Genomic DNA, 22,545 nt, shown 5'->3' with positions numbered 1-22,545 from the left:
AGGCAATGATACTACCAGGAGATGGAAAGGAGCTTAGCTGAGCCTAGCCTTCCAGAATTCCCAGCATGCATCAAACATGAGTGATGCTATCTTAGACTCTATATCCAACTGATGGCTGAAATCTACTGGGTGACCCCATAGCTACCATATACAGGAAAATAGACCTGGTGAGACTTGTCTGAATTACTCACCTACAACAATACTAGATGTAATGAAATCATTATTATTTTAATCCATCACATTTTTGGGTTGTTGATTAAGAAGCAGAAGATAACCAAAACAAAGCAGATACTACCACACTTCTTGTATTCCAATAGTTTACAGCAGACATTTTCTTTAGAGGTTCAAGTGGGTCTGAACCAACAAAGAAACACATATTGGTTTAATTATCAAATTAAGTTAAATGCGTAGGAGAGGGGTCACATTTTTTCTTTCTATAATTGAGTCATATTTTGTAGAGAGCCTGAAGAATCCCTTTTATTTTATTATTTCATTTTATTATACTTTCATATGGTCTACATTGTATTAACTACATTTATAAATTAACACATAAAATTATCTATAAGTATACATTAGTTTCACTTATTTGCTGTGTTTGGTGTTGGTTTTCATTTCCAGTCTGAAATTGAGAATGCTGCTGATTTAACAACCTTCCCATATAAAAAAAACATTATTCGATACGATAGAACCTGCTGGGAACAATTTCTTGGATCGCATCACAAATGTTGTCAATGATGAAATGTGGAGACTGTGACAGATGGAATACACAATCACTAAAAGGCATTCTTACAATTTAAAATTGCATGTTTGCACTCCAATCCTACTATTAGATGAGCAAGTGAAGATTTTTGCCTCTGGATCTTGAGTATAACACATCACTTAATTCTATGTTGTTGATTATTTTTAAGAATCTATGCCCACACAAAAGCATTGTATTAAACATATTTTTAAAAGGTACTATTATTTGTCTTTATGACTCCATCTGGTTTAATAAGAACTGTAATGACAATACCTGTAGAGAACATTCTAGGAAGTGAAAATATCAGCCTGGCTTCCAGCATTTCCCATGGATATGTCACGCAAAGCAGATGGCCTGAAGTCATTTGATATTTTTGCTATCCTTATTAAAATTTGTATGAAATTTCACCAGCAATTTAGTCTATCATGTTAAAATATGTATATTAAGCATTTCCCAACTCTTCCATATATTGCTTATAGATGTCAGAAGAACCACTGAATTTAAGAAATCCTGGTTAAAAAATAAACCATAATTTTAACCTCAGATTTCTCATACATGGTATTAGGCTACTAATCATCTAATCATTGTGAATTTCCAAAGGGGCTATAAAATAACAGTGTATTCCAAGGTTATTGGACCTTGGGGCAACTAATTCATGCAACATCTTCTGCAACTAGAATCTTTGAGTGTTGACTTATTCATTTAAAATTTTCTGAAATTATTGAAAATAATTATAATCAAAGCTATAAAATATAGGATGAATCAATATTAGGAGAATGCTAAATTCTAGAACCAAATTATAATCTACAGTGAGAAAAACTTGGCAGTCTTCCACACTCCATGCCATCTAAAAGTGCTATGTTACATTTGACATATGCTCCTCTTGGAAAGGGAAAGAATAAAGAGGAATGGCTTTATTTGTGAGCTACTTCACCTGGCCATCGGTTCATGATTGGCTTTTCTTTTCTACCTCAGGACAATTTATATTATGGACACAGCAAGTTGCTGCACAGGGAAAATGTTACAATAACCCAAAAATGAGCAGCGAATTGCCCTCAAGTGGAGAATCTCAGCAGTGTAGCTGCCAGATGTCAGGCTCACGGCAGTTAAACTGTGGGAACTTCTATATTTCCACATTTGTAATTTGTGGTTCCAATACATGTGGAGTTCTATTTCCACATACTGCATGAGAAATCATTTGTACCAAACATAATCTCATGAATGGGGTTGATATTCTTCAGGAGTATTTTTATAGTTACTTGATAATAGAATTTTCAATATGAAAAGGAAAAGCTTTTTAAAAATTAATACCAAAATTTTAGATTATATAAAACAATGCTTTCTGTCCTCTTGAAATATGACTCCTTAACTCCATAGTTAGGTGTAATTTCGTGTTAGAAATAGATGCTTTTCCTTCACTTTTACTTACTACACTCTTGTGATTTAAAATAAAACTTATTTAAAGAACATTTAATTCAAATAAAAAGAGATATTTTGGATATCGTTGCTGAATCTCTTTTACTAGAAAGAGTATAGGTAGACAATAATCATTAATGTAGTTTCTAAATTCTCACAGAACCATTTGAGGAAAATACCCTAACATTTGGGGGTAATAACCTAAAATGGATAAAAGCCTGTTTTTATAAATGAATAAATAAGTTCTAAAAGAATTTGACCTCCAAAGCTTTGTATTCATTAGTTAAAAGGCAATGATAATAACTAATTTTAAAAAGTAGTATTCAATTGGAATATGCATTACCTACATGCAACAAAAACACATTTTAGACTCTAAAAATATAATCAAAAGTCTATATTCTGAAAGCTAGCAAAGATTTCTTTGTATTTTTTAAACAGCTTATGTTTTCCATAACTAAATAGAACAGCTTAGATACAACAAGTGAGAGTTGTTAAACTCGTTATTTTGACTTTGCTTCTGTACCATTTGCTTCTATGACAACTGAAAAATGATTGAAAATAAGCTAAACTTTTGGGTCCTACAAGTAGCACATAGAAGCTTCTTTACTTAAAATAATCAGAAGCTGTGAAAATATGTCTGAGAGTACAACTTCACTACAATTTAATTGACCTGTTTTCACTATTAGACTCCCTATTTTGCAATGAAAAGCTTCTAATCCAGAGAATAAGGCATTTTGAATATAATCACGAGAAGGCAGATCATTTATTTTGGAAAATAAAACGTCACTTTTAAATAGTCTAGACTAACAAGAATGATTTTCTTCTCAAACGTCAACAACAACAGGTAAGGCATAACTAAGTCAGTAAGTATTACAAACATTATATTCAGCATTCATTTACCTAGATTTTTTAATTATTATTAAAATATTTTGTTGTATTTTTGTTCCAGGGAAAGAGAAAGACAGTTAATATGTGAGGATCAACTAAGCTGAAGATTGGCAGGAGTGTGTCTCTCTCTGACTTTGAATTTGCACAGTCTCAGTGGCAACCAAACATCACCAGGGCCCTGCATTGCCATCTGCCATGCCTGTTTCCTTCTAGGCATTAAACTTGGATAACAGAAGTAAGGCAGATTTTTCATTTTACTTTGCATGACACTTTGAGCTCTAGTGAAGTGATTTCATAATAATTTAATATTTTAGTCTAAAAATAGACTTAATTTTATCAAAGAATAATATTAGCTGACACAATATATTTAAAGTAATTTACATTTTAGTGTAAATGTTATACACAATTCATTTAAATTTTTGTTTTTTTTAAAAATAAATTAAGCAAGCAATCATTTACCATAAATAATATAAATATCACATAAGTATTTGAAAGAAAGGAAAATATCTACCCATAATTTTATTTTCCTTTCCTATAGACAAAAGACATTATGATATTCATCAAAGGTATAAGGTTCATGGCAAGACTAGTGACTTAACCACAGAAGCATGATCCCTATCGATTGGTTCATTCATTCATTCATTCATTCGTTCATATGTCTATTTATTCAGCCATTTGACTGATATTTATTTGCTACTTTCTAGATGTCAGAAAAAATTTTGGTACTGGACATATAATGAATACAACCTGTTGAGCAAAAGAAATGTCCTTTTGAAGTTTATCTGGCCATACTCTTCTGAAATGTGAAAAAAATATATAGGAGCAAAGCCCACAGGGATGCCATAACTTCCATGGGAATGTTGAATAGAGGTGATGAGGAAAGAATTCTTCCCTTGTTTTTAATCTTAGGAGGAACACATTTATTCTTTCATTATTAAGCCTGATAATTTCTGAAGATGTCTGTATGAGGTTAAATAAATCAATTTCTATTTTGTGAAGATGTTTATGTGGAATCAATGTATGATTCTGTTGATGCTTTTTCTGAATATATGTAGATGACAACATAATTAAAAATATTAATATGGTAAATTCCATTGATTGATTTTCATATGCTAAATGATCCCTTTATCCCTAGAAAGCCTTCATCAAAATATTTTATCCTTTTTATATATTATTAAACTCAAAAATGTTAATTTTTAAATAAATTTTACACGATGTTTATGATGTGAAATATTCTTTTATTATAATAAATTTTCTGGTTTTACTATTAGGGTAAAACCTGCTTCTTAGAAGGAGTGGGGTAGAATTAATTCATTTTCAATTTTCTCAATCTTTTTTTGGTATAACTACTATTATTGCTTCTTGAAAAATTTGGTAGATTTTACCACTGAAGCAATCTGGGGCAGAAGATACCTTTGTCGGAAGGTTTTAAATAAATTTACTATATGACCACTCAGGTTATTTATATCATCTTATGTAAATTTTAATAGGTTGTATCTTTCAAAGTACAGCATTTATCTATTTAACCTAAGTTGTCCAACTTTTAGGCATACAGTTGTTCATAATTTTATCTTATTATTCTTTTAATTTATGTAGAGTTTTTAGTAATGTCACCTCCTAGCTCTTAACTGGTCTTGGCCACTTTTGCTCTTCCATTTTCATAGTTAGTCTGGTTGAAATTGTATCATTTTTACTGATTTTTTTCTCAAAGAGTCAGGTTTTATACACATTTTTGTTTTATATTTTGCTGTATTCTGCTTGGTTTATTACATTATTTCTTCCAATTATTTTCTGTTCCTGTTGTTTTCTACTTCTTTCTCTTTTTTAAAAACACAGAAGCTGATATTATTGATTTGAGACTATTTTTTAAATTTTTTTGTAGGCATCTCATACTATAATATCCCCCTAAGTAATGTTTCAATGCCATTTCAAAACTTCTGATATGTAGTATTTCTATTCAGTTCAAAATACTTCAGGTTTTTCCTTTTACTCATGGGTACCTAATTAAAGTTCATTATTTGATTTCCAAATATTTGTGGTTTTTCCAAAGACACCTTTGTTATTGGTTTCTAATGAATTTAGTTGGAGTCAGATAAAATATTTGTAAGAACTGAATCATTTCAAATTTATTGAGATTTGTTCTATAACCCAGAATATTTTCTAGCTTGATGATTGTTCCACCTGCAATTGATAACAATATATATTCTGTTGTTGTTAGGTGGAATGTTCAATGAATGTCAGCTTGATTAAATTGGTCAATAGTAATATTCTAATTGTTATGGAAACACCAGAGGTTCTATCTAGGTCCTGCTGCTTACTGCAGAGAAAGCCAGTCACTGAGACAATGAGTATTGCCAAGAAGGATTTAATTGGGTGCTGTAGCCAAGGAGATGGGGGATCAGTCTCAAATTCATCTCCCTGACCCACTAAAACTAGGGGTTTTAATCAGCAGGGAAGAAATGTAACAATGTGTGAGAAAACAGGAACCCCGGAGGCCTAAGGAAGCAATCATAATGAATGAGGGTCTGGCATCTAATTGTCTGGAAGTGGTGATCTGGTGAGTTTTAGTTCTTTGCTACTTTTTTTGAGAGGTATGAAGGTTGGTTCTTTTCTGAGAAAAGAACTCAGATAAAACAAATATAAATTTCAAACTTTAAGACCAGAAGGGTCAATTTCTACATTTGCAACAAAAGGTCTATGGGACATCTGGGTAGGTTTCATATTCAACTATGTTCCTGTTGATTTTCTGTCTGTTTGTTCTACCAATTATTGAAACAGGTCTATTTAAATCTTTGGATATAATTATTAATTTCTCTATTTCTTCTAGCAGTTCCATCATCTTTTCCTTTAAGTTATTTCAAATTCTCTTACTGAAGGCACACATATTTAAGATTTTTATGTCCTTTTGATAAATAATCCTTTTGTCCTTGAAAAATTATCATGCTTATTCCAGGTAATAGTCTTTCTTCTGATACCTATTTATTTACTTGAATAGCTTCTTCCTCTACTGAATTATTTTTGTCCATCTATCAAAATTTGTTAATCATATTTGTGTAGGTCTATTTTAGAGTTGTTGATTCCGTTTCTTAGATTAAGTTTATCCTTCCATCAATACCACACTATCTTGATTAATGTAGCTACATAGTAAGACTTAACATAATTTTAAGATAATTCACCCCATAGTTTTTTCTTTGTCAAAATTGTTTTGGCTATTGGAGGGTATATGCATTGCCATAAAAATTATATAAGCTTTTTTACGTCTATACAATCCTTGCTTGGCTTTTAATAGAAATTGTATTAAAATCGGAAAAAGATCAGTTTGAAAAAAAGTAACATGTTTACTCTGTTGAGTCTTCCAATTCTTTTTTTTTTCCCAACAGATTTTTTTTAATGGAACTTGAACAAGCTGATTCTAAAATTTACATGTAAATACAAAAGGTCAAAACAACTGAGATGCTCTTAAAGAAAAAACACTTGAACATGATATGTCTCTACATGTGTTTAGGTTTTTGATTCCTTTGATCAACACTTTGTAATTTTCAGCCTACAGATACTGTAGATATTTTGTTGTGTCAACTGAAATATTTTTTTTTTCAAGCAATTGGGGATATTACTGTACTTCTTAATAGCTAAAATACAGAAATATATGCATATTTATGTGTTGATCTCATATATTGTATTCTGAAGGCTACATGACTCACTTTTTGGTTGCAGGAGTACGGTTTTCTCTTTTTGTCTTTTTTGGTTTTTTTTTATTTTTTTAAAATTTATTTTGTTTATTATACTTGAAGTTCTGAGGTACATGTGCAGAATGTGCAGGTTTGTTACATAGGTATACACGTGTCATGGTGGTTTCCTGCACTCATCAACCCCTCACCTACATTAGATATTTCTCCTAATGCTATCCTCCCCTAGCCCCCCACCCCACAACAGGCCACGGTGTGTGATGTTCCCCTCCCCGCGTCCATGTGTTCTCCTTGTTCAACTCCCACTTATGAATGAGAACCTTCGGTGTTTGGTTTTCTGTTCTTGTGATAGTTTGCTGAGAATGATGGTTTCCAGCTTCATCCTTGTTCCTGCAAAGGACATGGACTCATTCTTTTTCATGGCTGCATAGTATTCCATGGTGTTTATGTGCCACATTTTCTTCATCCAGTCTATGATTGTTGGGCATTTGGGTTGGTTCCAAGTCTTTGCTATTGTGAATAGTGCTGCACTAAACATATGTGTGCATGTGTCTTTACAGTAGAATGATTTATAATCTTTTGGGTATATACCCAATAATGAGATTGCTGGGTCAACTGGTTCTAGTTCTAGATTCTTGAGGAATTGCCACACTGTCTTCTACAACGATTGAACTAATTTACACTCCCACCAACAGTGTAATACCGTTCCTATTTCTCCACATCCTCTCCAGCATCTGTTGTTTCCTGATTTTTTAATGATTGCCATTCTAACTGGCATGAGATGGTATTTCATTGTGATTTTGATTTGCATTTCTCTAATGACCAGTGATGATGAGCATTTTTTCATATGTTTGTTGGCTGCATAAATGTCTTCTTTTGAGAAGTGTCTCTTCATATACTTGCCCACTTTTTGATGTTTTTTTTTTTTTTTCTTGCAAATTTAAGTTCTTTGTAGATTCTGGATATTAGCCTCTTGTCACATGGGTAGATTACAAAAATTTTCTCCCATTCTGTAGGTTGCTTGTTCACTCTGATGATAGTTTCTTTTGCTGTGCAGAAGCTCTTTAGTTTACTTATATCCCATTTGCCAATTTTGGCTTTTTGTTTCCATTGCTTTTAGTGTTTTAGACATGAAGTCTTTGCCCATCCCTTTGTCCTGAATGGTATTGCCCAGGTTTTCTTATAGAATTTTTATGGTTTTAGGTCTTATGTTTAAGTCTTTAATCCATCTTGAGTTGATTTTTGTATAAGGTGTAAGGAAAGAGTTCAGTTTCAGTTTTCTTCATATGGCTAGCCAGTTTTCCCAGCACCATTTATTAAATAGGGAATCTTTTCCCCATTGCTTGTTTGTGTCAGGTTTGTCAAAGATCAGATGGTTGTAGATGTGTGGTGTCATTTCTGAGACCTCTGTTCTGTTCCATTAATCTATATATCTGTTTTGGTACCAGTACCATGCTATTTTGGTTATGGTAGCCTTGTAGTATAGTTTGAAGTCTTGTAGCGTGATGCCTCCAGCTTTGTTCTTTTGGCTTAGGATTGTCTTGGCTATGTGGACTCTTATTTGGTTCCATATAAAGTTTAAAGTAGGTTTTTCCAATTCTGTGAAGAAAGTCATTGGTAGCTTGATGGGGATAGCAACGAATCTATAAATTATTTTGGACAGTATGGCCATTTTCATGATATTAATTTTTCCTATCTATGAGCATGGAATGTTTTTCCATTTGTTTGTGTCCTCTCTTATTTCTTTGAGTAGTGGTTTGTAGTTCTCCTTGAAGAAGTCCTTCACATCCCTTGTAAGTTGGATTCCTAGGTATTTTATTCTCTTTATACCAATAGTGAATCGGAGTTCACTCATAATTTGGCTCTCTGTTTGTCTGTTATTGGTGTATAGGAATGATTGTGATTTTTGCACATTGATTTTGTATCCTGAGACTTTGCTGAAGTTGCGTATTAGCTTGAGGAGATTTTGGGCTGAGACGATGGCGTTTTCTAAATATACAATCATGTCATCTCTAAACAGAGACAGTCTGACTTCCTCTCTTCCTATTTGAATACCCTTTATTTCTTTCTCTTGCCTGTTTTCCCTGGCCAGAAATTTCAATACTATGTTCAATAGGAGTGGTGAGAGAGTGTATCACTGTCTTGTGCTGGTTTTCAAAAGGAATACTTCCAGTTTTTGCCCATTCAGTATGATATTGGCTGTGGGTTTGTCATAAACAGCTCTTATTATTTTGAGATACGTTCCATCAACACCTAGTATATTGAGCGTTTTTAGCATGAAGGGCTGTTGAATTTTGTCAAAGGCCTTTTCAGCACCTATTGAGATAATCGTGTGGTTTTTGCCATTGGTTTTGTTTATGTAGTGGATTATGTTTATTGATTTGTGTATGTTGAACCAGCCTTGCATCCCAAGTATGAAGCCAACTTGATCGTGGTGGATAAGCTTTTCCAGGCTAGCTAGATATCTCTACCTGAGAGCTTCCCTGGTGTTAATGTTTAGCAGAGTCTTTCAATCCTCTGTTTCACCTGGTGTTGCAGAGGGTGTCATGGTGGAATCAGGGGAGGAATCAGCCTATATTGCTGCCTTTTGTTGCTAAGTTGGGGACAAGAAGTGCCATGTCAGGGTTTCTTTCTTCGGGTTTGCAAGGGCATGTAAAAACCTTCTGACAGTAATCTTTCTTCAGTCCTACAGTGGCCTGCCTTACTACCTTTCAGATTTCTCATTTGATTGTTTTTGTGTTATTTTCAGAGTTTGTAATTGTGCTAAATACTCTATCTAGTATTGTCCAAACCACAAATAAGCATATATTTTTAAAGAAATTATGAGCTAGTTGAGTTGATATGAAACTTTCCTCTGTCCATTGATTGGGTTTATTCAACTTTACACAAAAAATATAATGATATAATCAACAAGGAGTTGAAGAGCTTGCTATTAGTAAGTCTAACACAGACACTTTACTTTTCAATTTGAAAAAGATAGAGGATTTTCCACAAAAATACCAGATATACTTTATTATCACATTGCTTTCATCAATTACCTTCTTCTGGTGTTTTTTAATTGAGTAGTAAACATCTAATTTTAAGTGTGAATTGCCTTTGGTTTGGTAACTCAATGAAAATTGTGCTTACATTTTCAATTAGCATGATGACATTTAATGTTAAGAATTGATAGTTAATTTCTTATATTTCTTACTATGCAACCTGGATGAAGGAATAATTTTGAAATAGTTGTCCTTTTTGAAATGAAGTCTAAATTGCAAAGACTGTAATGATTTACCATTATTGTAGAGTACAGCAAAATACAACTTGAATAAGCAAAGAAAAATACCTATTCTGCTCAATGATGAGAGTGCACTACAAATCTGCGGCTTTTAGTTTAAGTCATAAATATATTCCACAAACTGACTTATAGCAAATGAAAGAGGTTTGTAAAATACTTTTAATTAAGACACTTTAAGTTTTTTTATTTTTTTAATTTTTTAATTTTTAATTTTTATTATTATTATACTTTAAGATTTAGGGTACATGTGCACAATGTGCAGGTTGGTTACATATGTATACATGTGCCATGTTGGTGTGCTGCACCCATTAACTCATCATTTAGCATTAGGTATATCTCCTAATGCTATCCCTCCCCCTTTCCCCCACTCAACAACAGTTCCCGGAGTGTGATGTTCCCCTTCCTGTGTCCATGTGTACTCATTGTTCAGTTCCCACCTATGAGTGAGAACATGTGGTGTTTGGTTTTTTGTCCTTGTGATAGTTTGCTGAGAATGATGGTTTCCAGTTTCATCCATGTCCCTACAAAGGACATGAACTCATCATTTTTTATGGCTGCATAGTATTCCATGGTGTATATGTGCCACATTTTCTTAATCCAGTCTATCATTGTTGGACATTTGGGTTGGTTCCAAGTCTTTGCTATTGTGATTAGTGCCACAATAAACATACGTGTGCATGTGTCTTTATAGCAGCATGATTTATAATCCTTTGGGTATATACCCAGTAATGGGATGGCTGGGTCAAATGGTATTTCTAGTTCTAGATCCCTGAGGAATTGCCACACTGTCTTCCACAATGGTTGAACTAGTTTACAGTCCCACCAACAGTGTAAAAGTGTTCCTATTTCTCCGCATCCTCTCCAGCACCTGTTGTTTCCTGACTTTTTAATGATCGCCATTCTAACTGGTGTGAGATGGTATCTCATTGTGGTTTTGATTTGCATTTCTCTGATGGCCAGTGACGATGAGCATGTTTTTTGGCTGCATAAATGTCTTCTTTTGAAAAGTGTCTGTTCATATCCTTCGCCCACTTTTTGATGGGGTTATTTGTTTTTTTCTTGAAAATTTGTTTGAGTTCATTGTAGATTCTGGATATTAGCCCTTTGTCAGATGAGTAGGTTACGAAAATTTTCTCCCATTTTGTAGGTTGCCTGTTCACTCTCATGGTAGTTTTTTTTACTGTGCAGAAGCTCTTTAGTTTAGTTAGATCCCATTTGTCAATTTTGGCTTTTGTTGCCGTTGCTTTTGGTGTTTTAGACATGAAGTCCTTGCACATGCCTATGTCCTGAATGGTATTGCCTAGGTTTTCTTCTAGGGTTTTTATGGTTTTAGGTCTAACATGTAAGTCTTTAATCCATCTTGAATTAATTTTTGTATAAGGTGTAAGGAAGGGATCCAGTTTCAGCTTTCTACATATGGCTAGCCAGTTTTCCCAGCACCATTTGTTAAATAGGGAATCCTTTCCCCATTTCTTCTTTTTGTCAGGTTTGTCAAAGATCAGATGGTTGTAGATATGCGGCATTATTTCTGAGGTCTCTGTTCTGTTCCATTGATCTACATCTCTGTTTTGGTACCAGTACCATGCTGATTTGGTTACTGTAGCCTTGTAGTATAGTTTGAAGTCAGGTAGCATGATGCCTCCAGCTTTGTCCTTTTGGCTTAGGATTGACTTGGTGATGCAGGCTCTTTTCTGGTTCCATATGAACTTTAAAGTAGTTTTTTCCAATTCTGTGAAGAAAGTCATTGGTAGCTTGATGGAGGTGGCATTGAATCTATAAATTACCTTGGGCAGTATGGCCATTTTCACGATATTGATTCTTCCTCTCCATGAGCATGGAATGTTCTTCAATTTTTTTGTATCCTCTTTCATTTCATTGAGCAGTGGTTTGTAGTTCTTGAAGAGGTCCTTCACGTCCCTTGTAAGTTGGATCCCTAGGTATTTTATTCTCTTTGAAGCAATTGTGAATGGGAGTTCACTCATGATTTGGCTGTTTGTCTGTTATTGGTGTATAAGAATGCTTCTGATTTTTGCACATTGATTTTGTATCCTGAGATTTTGCTGAAGTTGCTTATCAGCTTAAGGAGATTTTGGGCTGAGACAATGGGGTTTTTTAGATATACAATCATGTCATCTGCAAACAGGGACAATTTGACTTCCTCTTTTCCTAATTGAATGTCCTTTATTTCCTTCTCCTATGTTGAATAGGAGTGGTGAGAGAGGACATCCCTGTCTTGTGCCAGTTTTCAAAGGGAATGCTTCCAGTTTTTGCCAATTCAATATGATATTGGCTGTGGGTTTGTCATAGATAGCTTCTATTATTTTGATACATGTCCCATCAATACCTAATTTATTGAGAGTTTTTAGCATGAAGGGTTGTTGAATTTTGTCAAAGGCCTTTTCTGCATCTGTTGAGATAATCATGTGGTTTTTGTCTTTGGTTCTCTTTATATGCTGGATTACATTTATTGATTTGCATATGTTGAACCAGGCTTGCATCCCAGGGATGAAGCCCACTTGATCATGATGGATAAGCTTTTTGGTGTGCTGCTGGATTTGGCTTGCCAGTATTTTATTGAGGATTTTTGCATGAAATGTTCATCAAGGATATTGGTCTAAAATTCTCTTTTTTGGTTGTGTCTCTGCCCAGCTTTGGTATCAGGATGATGCTGGCCTCATAAAATGAGTTAGAGAGGATTCCCTCTTTTTCTATTTATTGGAATAGTTTCAGAAGGAACGTTACCAGCTCCTCCTTGTACCTCTGGTAGCATTCGGCTGTGAATCCATCTGATCCTGGACTTTTTTTTGGTTGATTATTGATTATTGATTATTTCCACAATTTCAGATCCTGTTATTGGTCTATTCAGAGATTCAACTTCTTCCTGGTTTAGTCTTGGGAGGGTGTATATGTCGAGGAATTTATCCGTTTCTTCTATATTTTCTAGTTTATTTTTGTAGAGGTGTTTGTAGTATTCTCTGATGGTAGTTTGTATTTCTCTGGGATTGGTGGTGATATCCCCTTTATCATTTTTTATTGCATCTATTTGATCCTTCTCTCTTTTCTTCTTTATTAGTCTTGCTAGCGGTCTATCGATTTTGTTGATCCTTTCAAAAAACCAGCTCATGGATTCATTAATTTCTTGAAGGGTTTATTGTGTCTCTATTTCCTTCAGTTCTGCTCTGATTTTAGTTATTTCTTGGCTTCTGCTAGCTTTTGAATGTGTTTGCTTTTGCTTTTCTAGTTCTTTTAATTGTGACGTTAGGGTGTCAATTTTGGATCTTTCCTGCTTTCTCTTGTGGGCATTTAGTGCTATAAATTTCTCTTTACTCACTGCTTTGAATGTGTCCCAGAGATTCTGGTATGTTATGTCTTTGTTCTTGTTGGTTTCAAAGAACATCTTTATTTCTGCCTTCATTTCGTTATGTCCCCAGTAGTCATTCAGGAGCAGGTTGTTCAGTTTCCATGAAGTTGAACAGTTTTGAGTGTTTCTTAGTCCTGAGTTCTAGTTTGATTGCACTGTGTTCTGAGAGACAGTTTGTTATAATTTCTGTTCTTTTACATTTGCTGAGGAGTGCTTTACTTCCAACTATGTGGTCAATTTTGGAATAGGTGTGGTGTGGTGCTGAAAAAAATGTATATTCTGTTGATTTGGGGTGGAGAGTTCTGTAGATGTCTATTAGGTCCGCTTGGTGCAGAGCTGAGTTCAATTCCTGGGTATCCTTGTTAACTTTCTGTCTCATTGATCTGTCTAATGTTGACAGTGGGGTGTTAAAGTCTCCCATTATTATTTTGTGGGAGTCTAAGTCTCTTTGTAAGTCACTAAGGAGTTGCTTTATGACTCTGGGTGCTCCTGTATTGGGTGCATATATATTTAGGATACTTAGCTCTTCTTGTTGAATTGATCCCTTTACCATTATGTAATGGCCTTCTTTGTCTCTTTTGATCTTTGTTGGTTTAAAGTCTGTTTTATCAGAGACTAGGATTGCAACCCCTGCCTTTTTTGTTTTCCATTTGCTTGGTAGATCTTCCTCCATCCTTTTATTTTGAGCCTATGTGTGTCTCTGCACGTGAGATGGGTTTCCTGAATACAGCACACTGATGGGTCTTGACTCTTTATCCAATTTGCCAGTCTGTGTCTTTTAATTGGAGCCTTTAGCCCATTTACATTTAAAGTTAATATTGTTATGTGTGTATTTAGTCCTGTCATTATGATGTTAGCTGGTTATTTTGCTCGTTAGTTGATGCAGTTTCTTCCTAGCCTTGATGGTCTTTACATTTTGGCATGTTTTTGCAGTGGCTGGTACTGGTTGTTCCTTTCCATGTTTAGTGCTTCCTTCAGGAGCTCTTTTAGGGCAGGCCATGTGGTGACAAAATCTCTCAGCATTTGCTTGTCTGTAAAGTATTTTATTTCTCCTTCACTTATGAAGCTTAGTTTGGCTGGATATGAAATTCTGGATTGAAAATTCTTTTCTTTAAGAATGTTGAATATTGGCCCCCACTCTCTTCTGGCTTGTAGAGTTTCTGCTGAGAGATCCGCTGTTAGTCTGATGGGCTTCCCTTTGTGGGTAACCCGCCCTTTCTCTCTGACTGCCCTTAACATTTTTTCCTTCATTTCAACTTTGGTGAATCTGACAATTATGTGTCTCGGAGTTGCTCTTCTCGAGGAGTATCTTTGTGGCATTCTCTGTATTTCCTGAATCTGAATGTTGGCCTGCCTTGCTAGATTGGGGAAGTTCTCCTGGATAATAATATCCTGCAGAGTATTCTCCAACTTGGTTCCATTCTCCCCGTCACTTTCAGGTACATCAATCAGATGTAGATTTGGTCTTTTCACATAGTCCCATATTTCTTGGAGTCTTCGTTCATTTCTTTTTATTCTTTTTTCTCTAAACTTCCCTTCTCGCTTCATTTCATTCATTTCATCTTCCATCACTGATACCATTTCTTCCAGTTGATCTCATCGGCTCCTGAGGCTTCTGCATTCTTCATGTAGGTCTCGAGCCTTGGCTTTCAGATCCATCAGCTCCTTTAAGGACTTCTCTGCATTGGTGATTCTAGTTACACATTCGTCTAATTTTTTTTCAAAGTTTTTAACTTCTTTGCCATTTGTTTGAATTTCCTCATGTAGCTTGGAGTAGTTTGATCGTCTGAAGCCTTCTTCTCTCAGCTCGTCAAAATCATTTTCCGTCCAGCTTTGTTCCATTGCTGGTGAGGAGCTGCGTTCCTTTGGAGGAGGAGAGGCACTCTGATTTTTAGAGTTTCCAGTTTTTCTGCTCTGTTTTTTTCCCATCTTTGTGGTTTTATCTACTTTTGATCTTTGATGATGGTGTCCTACAGAACGGTTTTTGGTGTGGATGTCCTTTCTGTTAGTTTTCCTTCCAACAGACAGGACCCTCAGCTGCAGGTCTGTTGGAGTTTGCTAGAGGTCCACTCCAGACCCTGTTTGCCTGGATGTCAGCAGCAGTGGCTGTAGAACAGCGGATCTTGGTGAACCGCAAATGCTGCTGCCTGATCCTTCCTCTGGAAGTTTTGTCTCAGAGAAGTACCCGGCCGTGTGAGGTGTCAGTCTGCCCCTACTGGGGGGTGTCTCCCAGTTAGGCTGCTTGGGGGTCAAGGACCCACTTGTGGAGGCAGTCTGCCCGTTCTCAGATCTCCAGCTGCGTGCTGGGAGAATCACTACTCTCTTCAAAGCTGTCAGACAGGGACATTTAAGTCTGCAGAGGTTACTGCTGTCTTTTTGTTTGTCTGTGCCCTGCCCCCAGAGGTGGAGCCTACAGAGGCAGGCAGGCCTCAGTGAGCTGTGGTGGGCTCCACCCAGTTCGAGCTTCCCAGCTGCTTTGTTCACCTAATCAAGCCTGGGCAATGGCAGGCGCCCCTCCCCCAGCCTCACTGCCACCTTGCAGTTTGATCTCAGACTGCTGTGCTAGCAATCAGTGAGACTCTGTGGGCGTAGGACTCTCCAAGCCAGGTGCGGGATATAATCTCCTGGAGTGCCGTTTGTTAAGCCCGTTGGAAAAGCGCAGTATTAGGGTGGGAGTGATCTGATTTTCCAGGTGCCGTCTGTCACCCCTTTCTTTGACTAGGAGAGGGAACTCCCTGACCCCTTGTGCTTCCCAAGTGAGGCAATGCCTCGCCCTGCTTTGGCTCACACACAGTGCGCTGCACCCACTGTCCTGCACCCACTGTCTGGCACTCCCTAGTGAGATGAACCCAGTACCTTAGATGGAAATGCAGAAATCACCCATCTTCTGCGTCTCTCAGGCTGGGAGCTGTAGACCGGAGCTGTTCCTGTTCAGCCATCTTGGCTCCACCCCCACTTTAACTTTTTTTATTACAAGACTACAACTGAAGGAAAGATGAAGTTTTCTTAAAGCTTGAAACAGTGCAGATATGAAAATGACCTGCTTTGTTTAAGCAAACTTTTATTTTTTTAAAGATGCTATTTATGATATAGGACATCCTATTTATATAATTTTTGCCATGCTGTTCTCAACCAAAATGCAAAGAGGTATGGTTAGAAAATTAGTCAAAAGTTCATCAAGAATAGCAAGCCATGTTTGCAAAACTATATGTCATAGACTTCACAAAACTAAAAGATTTTCACAATATTTGTCTTTGAAGTTCTTCTTACCATAAATTGTCAAAAATGTGCTCCTGCAAAAGATTCTCACTGAAAGAAATTGTATAGTATTATATTTTTATGTATCCAAGACCAATGTTATTAATTTATTTGTTAATTTATTTTTATGGATTTCATTAAATCAAAATGAAGTATTTGTAAATTTCAAATAATGTTTCTTTGGGGGAATGTTTTCTAACAAAATATGTTGTTAACAAAGCGACTGTGTGATTTTATATTCAGGTTTGCCTGTATTTTTCCAGCTAATTTTTTTCTTCAGTGTAGAATTTTATTAATTTATACAACACCCCTGCCTTAGTAATAATCATAAGTTCACAGCATTTATTTCCTTACAAATGTTTTACATACACCAGTGAACACATAGATTATTTCAAATAATTACAACTGCTTTCAGCTTGGCTACAACACTTCTGTGATTCAGTGTGATTTGATAACATTGTCAGTTACTGGTAATCAATAAAAAAATTGGTTTACATTGGATTGTAAAATTAATATGTGAAAAAACTAAGCAAAATTAAAATGGTATACATAAGCATTGAATTGTCAGTGTCTTTAATTATCATTTTTACATATCATAAAATTTCAATGCAAAATTAGAACATTATAAGATCATGGAAAGGTTTGGAGTAGCCTTACCAAACAAAGTACATGGGATAATATTGTTTTTCTTCTTATCATTTTTATAGGCATATAAGTATTTTCAAAAGACCAAAGATGCAATGTATAACTAAAAAGAGGCAAACATTGCATTATGCTCAGAAGTTGACTGTGAGATAGCCCATCATCTCAAAGCAAACAATGACACTACCTGTGCCTGTAAAATAGGAAGTCAGAGTTCCTTTGAAAAATTCATTTTTTCCTATATATTAAAAAAAAATCAGGATGAAAAAATACCATTGGCATTAACACAACAGAACATTCATGCTCACATTAACAAGAATATGCATACTCACTTTAACAAGAAAAATCACTTTAATATGGCACACTATATATATATTTCTATTTTATAAATTAACAATAATATGTAACAAACCAGTTATGTCAAAACATCATTTTTTAAATCTAATATACTGATTTATTCACCAATTATCCTATTTGCCTCAGAAATTGTCTGCATTTGGTACTTACTGTTTAATGGTTTTATTTTTCTAATAATATGAATAGAAATATGAGCCAAAATCCCTGTATTTGGATTCTAGCTCTGCCACTTACTGCGTGACCTTAGGCATGGTACTTACTAATGAACCTATGTGTAGGGTTTTTTTATGTACAAAAGTGGATAATAATAGTATATAATTCATAAGATTGCTATGGAAATTATGACATATATTAAGAGCTTAATACATATTTTTATTGTTAATTACTATAATATTTGTGAGCAGTATATGATACATGGAGCTCTCAGTCACTGTTTTGGGAAGAGTGCCTTACAAGTATTATTTTAAGCATGTAAAGCTTTTTAGGGGTTAATCATAAATGTTGTTATCCAATAAGAAATAAAGTTTGAAAATTTCAACAAAAATTACTGATTATTTTTAGATAATCTCCTCATATTAGTTCGTTTTCATGCTGCTGATAAAGACATACCCAAAACTGGACAATTTACAAAAGAAAGAGGCTTATTGGACTTCAGTTCCACATGGCTGGGGAGGCCTCACAGTAATGGCAGAAGGTAAGGAGGAGCAAGTCACACCCTGGGTAAGTGGCAGCAGGCAAAGAGAGCTTGTATAGGCAAATTCCCGTTTTTAAAGCCATCAGATCTGGTGAGACTTACTCACTGTCACGAGAACAGCATCAGAAAGAACCTCCCACATGATTCAGTCATCTCCCACCGGGTCCCTCCCACAACTTGTGGAAATAATGTAAGCTACAAAATGAGAATTGGGTAGGGACACAGAGCCACACCATGTCACTCCTCAATAATTTCACATCATATAACTTGAATTGTATCAGCTTACACTTGTTTTTGAGCTCTAGTGTGAGTATTTTGGCTAGATCTACATATACTAAAAAAGAACTGGAGCAGGGTCTACAAAACTGTATGAATACACATGGTTCCGATGACACAAAGATTTCACATTTTTAATTTTTACTTATCAGAACTCGGCACACCATATATTTGCTATAATGTGCCTCAGCTGATTTTCTTAATGTGCTTCCCCTAATAGAATGTACACCCAGTATTTGCAAAATCAAACTATGCTAGGCTTTAAATTTTAACTTGTAACGCAGCCTCACATATCACATTTTTAAAAATCTATACCCAGCATCTTCTCATTAGCTTGTGTAATCAATATTGCATGACCTCAAATGCATATAATATCTGGTTGGCTACCACTGACTATGCTACGGTTGGCCATTTCTTAAGTATGATTCCTGTTATGGTTTGGATATGGTTTGTTTGTCCCCACCAAAACTCACGTTGAAATTTGATCCCAATTTGGTGATCTTGCGAGAGGGGGCCTGGTGGGAGGTGTTGGTTCATGGGAGTGGATTACTAATAATTGGTTTGGTGCCGTTCTTATGGTGGTAAGCAAGTTATCACTCTGGCAAGACCAGATTAGTTCTTGTGGGAGTGGATTCGTTCCCTCTTGAGAGTGAGTTATTATAAAGCCAGGAGCTTCTCTTTTCATGAGGTTCTGTGTCGGCTTCCCCTTTGAACTTCTCACTATGTTTTGACCTAAAATGTGGCTCTTTCTCTCACCAGATGCTGAACAGATGCCAGTGCAATGCTTTTGGTACTTCTCAGTCTGCAGAACTGTGAGTTAAATAAATTTATTTTCTTTATGAATTACCCAGCCTCAGGTATTCTGCTACAACAATACAAAACAAACTAGCACAATTTATTTACTGATTATTTTTGATAATAACACCATTGCTGTTCAGAGTTATCCTAAGTAATAGTTTAGAAAGTTTTAAAAACAGAGTCCGAAGTTGCTCCTTTGGTAAGATAATCTTTTATAAAAATATGTGTAGTGATGCTATCAGCCTAATATTCTTTTCACTACAGCATAAAGCAGACAGTATTTAAGCACAAAGTAGTCCAGTTGGACAAGGTTTAAAATTTTCCCCATGGTTGGAGTTGTATCTCAATGTTCCACATTCTTGTATCATTTCTCTGAAAAATTCCTTGAGATAAACTATGTATCACAAATGAAAAATAACAAATCCAACCAAAATGCTTTTGAATGGTTCCAATTTTATTTTTAATACAAATGCACAACTGGGCCAATTGTCAAGCTGCAGATTTAACAAACTGCCTGTGCAGAAAGTATAATGATTGTTAGTAAATGTAAATTTAAAGAGGTCACTAGGACAGTCCTCAATCTATATGTGAAGGATACATTTTATCTTTCAATTTCTAATATGTTTAAAAATATTCTGCAAAATGCAATAAAATGACTTACAAAAAATAAAAATGTTAAAGAGATCAAATGCAAACCCAGATTATTGATATGAGAATCCATAGACATAAAACAATATTTAGTAAATAGAATAAATATAACACAGGAGGAAAGAAACCATTACTAAAAAAGGATAGATTTTTATTGAAGATATGTGAAGATAGTATCATATAGAATCAAATTTATGTCTGTAGCTTGTTTTGCACTTATAAAGAAATGAAAGTTATGAGTGAAGTAGTGATTTGCTGTATTTAATGCCTATATATGTAAACATTCAGCTTGTATTTTGCTTCTAAAATATATTTATATAGATTAGACTGGTGATTATGAAATTCTCAAGAGGTAATATTTGTCTAGATGGTTATTATGTTTTCTTTTATTATATTCATAGTAGAGAAACATATGTCACAGAAATAAAATAAGAAGTGAAATAACATGAATTGATGAGAAAAAAGCAATTTTAAACATAACTTGACAATGCTTAGGTTAGTAATTTTTGTGTTATCTAACATGATGCAAATAATTGTCTATTTAAGTTTTTAAAATTTAATCATAAGTTCTTCTTTAAAAGACGGTTTTAGTGATGTATCCTGTAAATTTGTAATTAAAATTGATTTTTTAATAGAAATTACTCTGGATCCATGAATTTTTTATGCATAATCTTTTGATGAAAAAAAGAGAAATATTATACTCCAAATTTAAAGCAATTGGTAATAATTATATACAGAACAAGCATCACTCATAACTTTATTTATAATTGTTAAATTATTGAGCTTATCATTATGAATTATAGTAACCTTATTCTCTCAAGAATCACTTCTCTTTTGGCCCTTTGAAAATACATTTTACTTCTGTCTTTTATAAAAATATTAAGATTATTTTCAGACAAAATATAAAATAAAATAATAGTTATGGAAGCCCAATTTACATTATTAAATACATGTGACCAAACTGGTTTTTTTTGTTTGTTTGTTTTGCCTACTGATATGATTTGCCCCTGTCCTCACCCAAATCTCACCTTGAATTGTAGCTCCCAAAATTCCCATGTGTCGTTGGAGGGACCCAGTGGTGGGTAATTGAATCATGGGGATGGGTCTTTCTCCTGCTGTTCCTGTGATAGTGAATAAGCCTCATGAGATCTGATGGTTTTAGAATGGGAAATTCCCCTGAAAAACCTCTTTTCTAATATGTTACCCAGTCTCAGGCGTGTCTTTATCGGCAGTGTGAATATGGACTAATATACCTACTCAATAAGAGTTCTTCATATAATTAAAACATTTTAAATAACTTTTCTGGACTGAGCTTTATAATAGGCTTTCATATTAACATGGAATAAAGAGATCATCTCAAATGTAACACATTGGGTTTTGTATGAATAACTGTTTTTACTTTGCCATTTGCCACATTATATAGTTCAACTGATATTTTTTCTTACCAAGAAATTCTCAGTGAAGGAAATAATGTGTTGATTTTTATTTTGGTACATCCTTCTTAATTTGAGTAACAATTATGCTTTCCTATCATTGTACTGCACCATTGTAACATAATTGCTATGGTTTAGATCAAGTTTGTCCAAGCAGGCAGCCTGTGGGCCACCTGTGTCCCAGGACAGCTTTGAATGCAGCCCAACACAAATTCATAAATTTTCTTAAAACATATTAAGATAATTTTTGCGATTTTTTTAGCTCATTATCTATGGTTAATGTTAGTGCATTTTAGGTGTGGCCCAAGACATTTCTTTTTCTTCCACTGTGGCCCAGGGAAGCCAAAAGATTGGACACCCCTGATTTAGATGTTTGTTCTTTCTAAACCTCATGCTGAAATTAAATCCCCAATGTTGGAGGTAAGGCCTAATGGGAGTTGCTTAAGTCATAGTGGTGGATCCCTCACGAATAGATTAATTCTATTTGTGGAATAGCTCCCCTTGCAGAATAAATAACTTCTCATTTTATTAGTTCCCTGGAGACCTGGTTGTTAAAAAGAGGATGGCACCTCCCCTCCCACTCCATACTCTCTTTTCCTCTCTCATCCTCTGATCTCTGCACACAATGGCTCCCCTTCACCTTCTGCTATGAGTGGAACCCACCTGCGGCCCTCACCAGCTGCTCAATCTTAAACTTTCCAGCCATTAGAATTGTGAGCCAAATCAGCCTTTTTTCATCATAAATTAACTGGCCTTAGGCATTCCTTTACTATAAACACAAAATGGAATAAGACTATTGATACATAGTCTTTCAAATTCATAAGTATTCTAAACTAGGGAAAAGATAAACCTTTTTTATTATTACGCTTGCTTTGATACAGATTTAAGCAAATATGTTGAGGTGTTATTTTGGGTTTAGAAATTATATCTTGTTTTATATGTTAAACACTGCTTACATTTGATAGTTTCATTGCTCAATTAGCCAGTGCAACTCTGCAAATAATGCGTTACGGTTTTAGCACTTTAAACTTGATGGCTACAAAATTAAACTCAATACATAAGGGATCAC

General features: G+C 34.9%; 1 long non-coding RNA gene across 1 annotated transcript in view; it reads left to right on the top strand.

Moving 5' to 3' along the window:
• Nucleotides 1–5,352: 5,352 nt before the first annotated feature.
• LOC129058077 (uncharacterized) overlaps nucleotides 5,353–22,545 on the top strand; it is a 37,712-nt gene continuing 20,519 nt past the window's right edge. The window contains exons 1-3 of the long non-coding RNA XR_008522923.1: nucleotides 5,353–5,600; nucleotides 18,189–18,321; nucleotides 19,357–19,409. This is a non-coding gene — a long non-coding RNA (uncharacterized LOC129058077). The remainder of the gene's footprint in view (nucleotides 5,601–18,188; nucleotides 18,322–19,356; nucleotides 19,410–22,545) is intronic.

This window comes from Pongo abelii, chromosome 11, assembly GCF_028885655.2.
Source record: "Pongo abelii isolate AG06213 chromosome 11, NHGRI_mPonAbe1-v2.0_pri, whole genome shotgun sequence".
In the NCBI taxonomy this organism is placed as follows: domain Eukaryota; kingdom Metazoa; phylum Chordata; class Mammalia; order Primates; family Hominidae; genus Pongo; species Pongo abelii.
This window is presented reverse-complemented; position numbering and strand designations above follow the sequence as displayed.